Below are 9,998 nucleotides of genomic sequence, written 5' to 3' on the forward strand. Positions count from 1 at the left end.
ATGTGCAGGCTTTTCCTTGAGGCTGTATTCAAATACTGAGGCAGAAGATAAATTGCGCTGTCTTTAGCTGACAGGTGCTGAAACATTTGAGAACGACACCTGTGCAAGTCACACGAGGACTGTAAGGACTGTAAGTAGAAATTAGTAGGGAGTTGAAGGGAGAATGGAAAGTATATTTTATAAATTGATCTATTGTTGTGCACCAACATGTTTGCATTCGGGTATCAACTTCACAAAACAACAGAATGAATGGTTTTAAAATGTTTAAAGTGCTATAATTAACTTCTAGACTTCTGCAATGCTAACACAAATACACCTACACAGAAAAGTGTATTTGTGAACTGTGGCCACGAAATGCAAAATTCCATGCATTTGGTTCCCCTAAACCTCAAAGTTGTACTGCTCTTTTCCCCGTAACCATCTGTGCTACATCATATTGCAAACATGAGATCATCGTACTGTAAGATCTATCAGTGTACAGATAGGTAGTGCCTGTGACCACTGAGTTTGACATGGGTGTGAGGCTAAATAAACCATTCATTTTTTACAAAGATTTGTACTTCAGCACCTTCACTCGATGACAGCTTTGGGTCAATGTTTTGCTAGCTTTCAACTCAAGCAAATCCTGTATATAAACGGTCCATTTTTGATGATGAAATGCCGCCACGTAACTATGTATGAACACAGTTACAGTACATGGCCCTCAGCGGTCGTTTGGTCATTTCCCACCTATTTTCTTTTACCTCTCAGGTTATAAGGTCACGAATAACACAACTTGTGTAAGAGCACAAAATGTTTTGCTCAATTAAAAAAAAAAAGAGTTTACTTACTTTTTGGGCAAAATTGATAAATTTTGGGTTCATCAGTTTGGAATGATAAAGTGAACAATGGAGCATTTCTTGTAAATTAATCTGGACCATTTAGGCTGTAAGACTTTCCTTCTTGTTCTTTTACAGTTTGTGCATTATAACTTTTAATAGCTTAATAAGACAAAAAAAGAAATGTAACCTTACTATTTTCAAATGCTTTCAATTACATAAAAATACCACAACCAACCAAAATAAGTGATTAGAAATGCAAGACTTGATCCAACCACACTGTTTTGAGCCCTATGTCTCCAGCTTAATCAGGCACAGTCTCTTTTCCTTAATTGGACATTCAGTATTTCTTGGTGTGTTGAAAAAAGACCTGCAAGAAATGTTCAGGCCTGAATAAATATATTTGTAGGCCATACTTTTGTGTCAAAGGCAAAAGCAAGCCATCTGTGGTTAGATGGTTTATCCCACTGATCAGTGCTGCATTAGTCCAGTGACAGAGAGGCAATTGATCTAGTCCTCTGTAACTGAACAGCCTGAACAGAGCAAGCATAGGATGCATGTGACTGCCATATTAATATTTCATGACAGTTGATGTCATGAATAGTAACGAGCTGTATACATAAAATACACTGAATATAATTATCTTAATTATATAATCCCAATGTTTGTTAAATCAAGTAAAAATCAGAAATTCAAATAAAGGGGAAAGTTTTCAAGACTCAACACCACACAAAACTACAGTGAAGTACTGTATATATTTATATATCAAAGGCCTATAACACTAACTAATTCTACTAGTGATATATCAGTGATATATCAAAGTTCAGATGGTTCACATCACTGTCCATACAGTGCAGCTCATGAGAGAATTAATAAATATTTGATAATACCTGGCAAAACTCATTGGCTTACATTAAATAATGATAAGATTAATTCTGCCCAGTTAAACAAACACTAGATATACATAAGAAATACATAAGTTTATTAAACCAATTGTGATAAGATGGAAACTATAGCCAGTGAAAGGACTTGATTTCAGATATAAAAATGCTAATTCAAAACATATGCACCCTCAGAGAAAAAGGTACAAAGGTATCACTGGGGCAGTACCCTAAGGAACGAAAGCTAAAAAGTACACCTTTGTACCTTATTTACCCCTAAATGTTTACTTCCCTCATATTTGTATCGTAAAGGTACATATTACTACTTTAAAAGTACATATTAGTATCTAAAGTATACATATAAGTACCTTTTGAAAATTGACAGCTTTTGTAAAAAAAAATTTCCTGAGTGTGGGGCTGTTAAATCTAAACATAAAAATAAATAAATAAATAAAAATTACTTACAAAGGCATGCAATCATTTTTGTCTTTTTGAAGACACATGCCCTAACAAATAGCAAAAAAAAAAATAAAAATTTGGCATGCACCTATAGGCAAGCTTGCCGTACTGTGAAAATCTAAGCGTTCACTGCTCTACACACAGGAAGGGTGCTTATGGGAAGAGGGCTAATGGTGGAAGAAAAGACACAGCATGCATGCTAAACACTGCACACAGACATCTGAGCTAATGACTATGGCAGTATGGGGTTATGCTGGTTCCAGGGTGGCGGGTCGGTCGGAGGTTTTACTATGAAGCCATTGTGATGTCACTGCTCTGTACGGACTATCAGCCGCCGGGCACAGACAATGTCCTAGTGTAAAGCCAACTGCACATAATGCTCTTCAGAGAAATACAGCAAGCTGAGAAGAGATGAGAGCATCCTCACCCGATAATTTCATGCCAAAGACTCTATACTGGGCACTGTGTTACCACAGTATAAACCAGTTAAGTAGTGTGAAAAGACTGGATCTGTGCAGGATAAGCAGGATTTTGGAAATATTTGAGACCATAATGCACAGCACTGAATGAAGATTTCAGGTATGAGAGGGAAAAGGGAGAGAGAAATGTAGGACAAGGGGCTTTTCTGGCTCCTTCAGCCTCCTTACTCTTTGTTGTTTATTAGCAGAGACCCCTCTTGCCCATGACCAATTATACAGGCAAATGTTTTTCTAAGGAAAAAGAGCCTGCACTCCCATATGCATTAATCACTCACTGATACTTCCACAGGGATACTGATTCAACTGACAGAAATACAGTAGAATTTTTCAAATCTGATTTAAAAATCTTTAGTCAAGCAATTTGTATATTAAGAATAATGTAAAAATAAAGAACAGATTACAAATAAAACAACTATATATATATATATATATATATATATATAAAACCAAAAACAACTTTCTACAGTAAAAATAGCTTTATAGTATAATAGACCTAGATCTTACAATATCATAACATTTTTCAAAAATGTAATGTGTAAATATAATTCATATATAATATAAATTGAATATGCATTTTACAATAATAATTGTAGTTTAGAAATATTTATTAGGCTACCATAGAGGTCATTATCTTCTTCTAAATGACAACATTGAAAATACTCTTTTTTTTTTTAAAGAAAAGATAAAATCAAGATTATAGGTATAATTTTGTCAGTTTAAACCTAAAATTAATTGTCATAGTTTTTTATGGTGAATATTCAACGATTGACGCTAAATTCGATTAAATATGTTAACATTCTATTTTTTTTAAAACTAGGCTGCTAGTAATCTGTAAAGCCCCGAGGAACAATATGTATAGCCATATATATATAGCCTATATATATATATATATATATATATATAGTAGAACGACGCCCAGTTATTTAAAATGTACTTCAATAATCAAGGTTTCAGCGTGAATTTTGAATGATCATCACTTTTTCATTATTAAATGAGATGACTGATTTATTATAGCATCTATTTGTTGTTTCCATCCGTAATAGATGTTGTTAACGGTAAACATTTATCGTGAGGCAGAGTAAACGAAAAACTAGCGGTCTGACGGTGAGGCATCAATTGTAACGTGTAAGTCTTGAGAGCATCGCTCAGTGTCCATTCACCCTGCTCTCAGTAACGAACCCTACTGCTGTTCCTAATTCCAAGACCACGTGACGGTGGGAGTGAGTGAAGTTTAAATTCCCTTTCAGAAAGGGAGCTCAATTCATCCCCTATAAAAAATCATCCCTTTTATAGCGACATCTTATATAGCACGCTAAGGTATAACTTGCCTACTTGAGGATCCCCAAGAAAGCGCCCATCTTGAGCGAGTCTCACCCTGAGGTTCACACACAGAAGGTGTATCAAGATCAGTGAGGTGGAGGTAAGGCCAATTATTTTCAATCACGTGTGATATCGGTAGCTATACACTGGGGTTTAAGTAAATAAATAGCCTACTGCCTAAAATTACTATTTCTCATGAGAATATTTTCGTGCTTCCAGCCTATAGGCCTACGTTTTAGATGGTTTTATGTAGTGAAATAAGACATAGGCTTTTGTTCTAATCTGACAGGATGTCAGTAACAGTCTAGTAATTAGACCAGTACAGTTACGAAACAATTTCAAGAATTTAATGTTTTGAGATTTAACGGAGCAATTAATGACTTGTGCATCTAGGCCATAATTAATAAATACTTCAACCAAACGTTACGCCTTTTAAACTGTAGAGTAGGCTATATATATATTTGACTTATTGAAGTAAACGTGATGTTGTGGTTTACATTGCCTACATTAAAAGATGGCTGAATGTCTGGACAGAGATTGATTTACAGCAATATTTTATGAAAAAGTTATCCTCATTGAATTTGACAGCAAAAACTGAAGAGAGTTCAGTGGAAAAAATAGAAAAAATAAATAGGCTACCGACAACAGATTCATTAAAGTGTAAATTAATTATAGTCCGTTCTATTATTATTATTATTATTATTATTGTTTTATTATTTATATTATGTATGTTTTAAACGACTAGCTAAAAGGTTTAGGAATTAAGTGAACATACCTATAACAAACTGAACAAGAACGAACGTAGCTATAACAAACTTAAGCGGCAGGGTGAATTTGTATTTATTTATTTTTTAAAGCAAACACGTAGGCCTGTCCTATGTTTAATCACACAGTCTAGCAAATGTTTGAGCTTTTAGGAGGATGGGCTGTACAGATCAACATTACAAAAAAAAAAAAAAAAAATCCAAACATGTGTCTACACGTAGGCTATAGACGAAAGAACATGATATTGGCCTATTGTGTCGTCCGGAATTACTCTCAATAAGAGGGTAAAACAAACAAAACGAACCTATATCATTACACCCATGACTGAGGCCTAGCCTATCTCTTAAAACAGAAACCAGTCTTCCATTATTTCTGCGTTTATTTTTATCTGATAGCATGACCTGTTTGGAAAATAACATCGGCGAGAACGACAAACGGGTTTGAAAAGGACATATTTTGGCTGTTGCCATTCCTTTGGTCATGTCACCAGTAGATATAAGTCCAGGCTCCCACGACCCTCGAACTTCTCCAGGTGATTTATTGATCTTTCAGACTCGTGCTTCGACCCATTTACTCTAAAACCGCAACCATATTTCACTGGAAATGCTAGGACGTTTAAACGAAATCCTCATAGATTTTAAATTCAAACATGCGAGCATATAAATGCGGAACAAATATGCGAAAATTTAAACTGTGAAAATGACAGAAAGCTCATGACATAAAATAAAAAATACATTGTTATATAGTCATGGCTAACGTTCAACCTGTTTGTGATTCTTTAAATTAGAGGCACTTTTGGCTAACTTAAAATCTTGAGTAACAAAACGTTCTCAAACTGTTGCGTCTCTGTTAAAACATTTATCACGTCCTTGTATAAAGATCTGATGATGGTCTTGATCAGCCTTTGGGTGGATTTTGGTATAATATGCGATGTGTGATCACACATTACACCATCTTGGTATAATGGCATAATGTGTGATGCTGTGTTTTTTTGGGGGATGTGTGATGGTAATGATAATGACATTTTGACAGAAAAAGTTTTGGACTTAATAAATGACCGAAAACGCCTTGGACTAGATAAATAACAGAAAAACAAAATGACCGAAAAAGTCTTGGGCTTGCTAATGCTCAATTCAAATGATTTCAAATGAATTCAAATTATTAAATGACTGGTAGGAATTGGTAATGACAGAATAAAGCTTTCATCATGATGTGAAAATCTTAAAATGAATTATATTTATAATCTTCAAATGGTCACTTTGCTGTCCTGGTAGTGTTGTTCTTATTTCCATTAAAAGGCAAATGTCATGGAAATTAGATTTTTTTTGACCAACTCAAGTGTTTGGCAATGACAGCAGTATATTGAGGACCGGCATGTGTGTGTGTGTGTGTGTGTATGTATGTATGTGTATACATACATACACACACATATATATATATATATATATATATATACACACAAACTGGAGGAAATGCAAAGTCAAATTTCCATAATTTAAACATTTTTATTATAATGGTTAGGTCTGGGTGGGGAACTAGCCGAAAATATTGAAAGTTCAATATTAATGAAACGAAACAAAACAAACAGACAAAAGCAGTTAAAATATTTTTTTTCTTCTTCAAAATCGTCTTAGGGGACAGTAAACACAATTTCCCCCTATACCAAGTAAAAACCAACATTTCAAATGTTCCCTTTTTTTCTTGATACTTGAGGTAGCCTACACTATTTTGAATACCTGCATTTTACACTATTCATGCGGGGTAGAGAATAAGGAGACGAGGCTACAAGTCATCTTTTACTATGAATAGACTTGCTTTCCTCGTGAGTGAACCCTGCGCATCGCATCGGGTTGTCTCGAGTTTGGTGTTATTGAGAGCAACGTCAGCGATGAGGCGCGGGGGGAAGGAGGGAATGAGTGAATGAGCCAAGATATTCACCCCAGTGCTTTAACAATTCAAGCTGTTCTGCGGATACTCTGCGTTTCCAAGAAAACATCACGTAGTGACCATTTGCCTCTGAGACGGGCACTTACCGGTGTTACAACGAGGCTCGCGGCGGTATTTGAACAGAAGCAGTCTCTGGGGAAGAGACAGCTCTGTCTGCTCATGATCAGATACAGGGGATGCTGAGCTGATACTAGTGCACTGGACTCAACGCCACACCGGGACGTAACTTCCTGCTGTAATGTCGCAGTGGACAGATTATTGCGGGTTGGAATGATATGGAGGATTTCAGAACATAATATTTTATGAGGTAATATTACATTTGTTCTCAGGAGGTCACATCATGCTGCTCTGAAATCCTTGTTCTGGACTGAACCCTCACTTATGTGTGCATGGAGGGCGGTAATGCGATTAGACGCAGTTGATCTAGCCTGTCCTTCTTTATCAAATTAAGTGATCAACGAGAAGGCGTCAGTCCTTCATAAATAAAACCCTATAGCTAGGGCTTTCTTTGAACAATATCTGAATATCGTCTTAGCATGTTGTGTAAACAACGCAGCCTTAAGTTCTTATTACTGTACACGAACCATTCTATTGTCTATATGATTCATAAAAAAAGACGAGATTTATACAACCCTCAATTCTTTTGCAGTATGTAATGCTGCGTGTAAATGTGATATTTCACAACACTATGTTTTTGCATGTAAATGTGATTTATATCAAACGAAAGCAATGCGGCCTGTATGTGTGTTCTCGCTTAATATTTTAAATGAATTGTTGGGTGCACATTGTTTACGTGTCTAAACATCTGATAATGCAGATACTTTTGATCTTGTTCGTGTCAATCCCTGATCCATCCTTTCGCCGCGAAGGATGGAGTAGACCTAAGGCCTTAAAGCATCAGCTTAATTAACCTTGAAGGCACAGTGCTTGGTAAACAATAAGACGACAATAATATCTATATTTTAGACGCTAAAGTGCGAAATAAAAATGTAAAAAATGCCTTGATTATCGCAAATAAATAGAGGACTGACGTGAATGCAAAAGAAGAAAAATATTTACATATACGTATACAGCATAGCTGCCTATTTTAAACTACAGAGTTTTATTTATTTATCTATTTTAAAATCAAAACAATGATGATGTTTTTCCTATTTAATTTTAGGTCGGTGAAATGCTGAAATTTCGGGATAAATTAACCGTCACCAAAAACACGTATTTGTAGCTACACAAACTGAACAATTCAATAAATAATCAACAACATCTATTAATAATAAATATACAATTAGTTGCACTTTTATATCACAACGAAAACGCAATGCACAACTAAAATAAAATGACACCACAGCTAGATAGCTAGAATTATACCATTATCTTACAATGTCTTTTTTCCACCACACTTATTCTTAAACATAATCCAAAAACAATCGAAAAGGAAACTACAGTATATTTTAAACTGAACAATTTGTGTTATAAAAGGACCCAATAATAATATTTTTTTATGAGTCAAATCCTATTTAATTCCCATGCAAGGTCACCTGAAAGGGGCCAACACATTTCCAGCATTTTTCAAGTTCCCTCTGTGATTGTCAAAATGACAGTGACAAAATTTGTGCAGTCATGGGATAACTAAACCTACATATGTTAAAAATACATTTAAGAAAAATAAGTGCTTTATAGAACCAGAAACCAATACACTAATCTTAGAAGCCTATTATGAAACATCACAGAAATTTTGAATCTCCAAAAAACCATTTAACTAACTCAAGAACCCTATATACAGGCAAAATGGTTCTTGATAAGAAGTGTGTATTTTCCTAAACCTAATGTCCTGCAAAATATCATTGAAGAAATATCACTATACTCACGTAGGAAGGAAAACTGCGTTGTCTTACTGTGTTAGTGAACGGGCCTGTTCTCTAACACACACTGTATCTAGTCTGGTACAGAACCAAAAGGAAGACCAAAAGATACTGGACCGCTATTAAAACATGCATCAAAACTTTATAACAGAACCAGATCTTGCTGATGGACCACCTGCAAACTCATCACGGTTCCAGGCAAGAGATTATTTCAGGATTTCAAATGGCATTTCAATGAACTGTGTGAATTCTGACCACAAAGGCATGGCCAATACAGTGCAGACCATCCTCAAACAATTGCATTTTATTATTATTATTTTTTAAAAAGTAGTTGAAACTTGGTCGGCGTTGAACATTTTGGACAACAGGCTCTGGAAATAGCCAGCAGTGTGCACAGAGCAGTATCTGCCAGGAATAGTTTAGCGGATTATATGTCTGGGGTGACAGAGATGTAAACAGAGCTCTAGCTCACTGGGCTTAGTTAAACAGTGTAAGTGAAAGGCACATTTTGGACTGGAAAAGTCCAGGGTTGACTTGCTGTAGCCTCACAGTGCCTGTCAGACTTTATCTTTATTAGCTTTGGCAAATGCCTGCCTGAGTTTACACGGAATCCAGCTCTTCTCCTTTTATCTGAAGGGCGCACACTCACATTGTTTACATGCGTGAGATTAGGAGTGGGTGGGAGGAGGTGGATTTCACTATGAGAGCGGTTTGGTGTCTGCCGTGGACATAGGCAGCATTTATGGAGGCAGTGTGCTGTAGTACAGTAATGAGACATACCTCTGGTGTGATGTCTGAGCGTGAGCAGAGAAGGGGCGTGAGAGCGGGGCTTAGTTTCTGACCTCCCTTAATGGAATCAGCAGTGTTTAGCATGCTTCCATAAAACCGAGGTGCCCGAATGCTGGAAGTGTAAATATTTAATCTTGCGATACTTCAGAACAAACGGATCTCGACCCCTTTCCTTGAAATGAATTGGCCAGGCCATGTTATGAGGACAGAAATGTAAATGTTAATGTACGCTATTTCTCAAATTTTGCAGCCCATGTCTTGTCTGTGTGTGTATAATCAATTACAGCAGACTATGAGAGAACAAAGAGGAACTATGGCATCTGTGGTATTTTCATTACACATATATCATTAGATAATTTTTAGCTTGTGTTAAAACCATGGCGTTAGTTTAGTTTTTTTCATTGGCTCATTTTCTATTTTTTGTCAAATACGTATACAGTATTTTAGGGGGGAAGTCGTGGCCTAATGGTTAGAGAATCGGACTCGTAACCCAAAGGTTGCAGGTTTGAGTCTCGTACCGGCAGGGATTGTAGGTGGGGGGAGTGAATGTGCAGCGCTCTCTCCCACCTTCAATACCATGACTGAGGTGCCCTTGAGCAAGGCAAGGGTGCTCCGGGTGTGTGTTCATGGTGTGTGTGTGTGTGTGTGTGTGTGTGTGTGTGTGTGTGTGTTCACTGCTGT

General features: G+C 36.3%; 1 protein-coding gene across 2 annotated transcripts in view; it reads left to right on the plus strand.

Annotated features, from left to right (window-relative positions):
- The first annotated feature begins 3,845 nt into the window (after positions 1-3,845).
- The window catches only part of LOC107685071 (T-box transcription factor TBX4-like), a 22,465-nt gene continuing 16,312 nt past the window's right edge, over positions 3,846-9,998 (plus strand). The window contains exon 1 of one of the 2 annotated variants that reach the window (XM_016481530.1): positions 3,846-4,057. The gene's annotated coding sequence lies outside the window, so the exon portion shown is untranslated. Of the gene's footprint in view, positions 4,058-6,668; positions 6,977-9,998 lie in introns of those variants that run through there. The other variant, XM_016481531.1, reaches the window with a different exon arrangement.

Source organism: Sinocyclocheilus anshuiensis, unplaced genomic scaffold (assembly GCF_001515605.1).
Source record: "Sinocyclocheilus anshuiensis isolate Anshui unplaced genomic scaffold, SAMN03320099.WGS_v1.1 scaffold914, whole genome shotgun sequence".
NCBI classification, from domain to species: Eukaryota; Metazoa; Chordata; class Actinopteri; order Cypriniformes; family Cyprinidae; genus Sinocyclocheilus; species Sinocyclocheilus anshuiensis.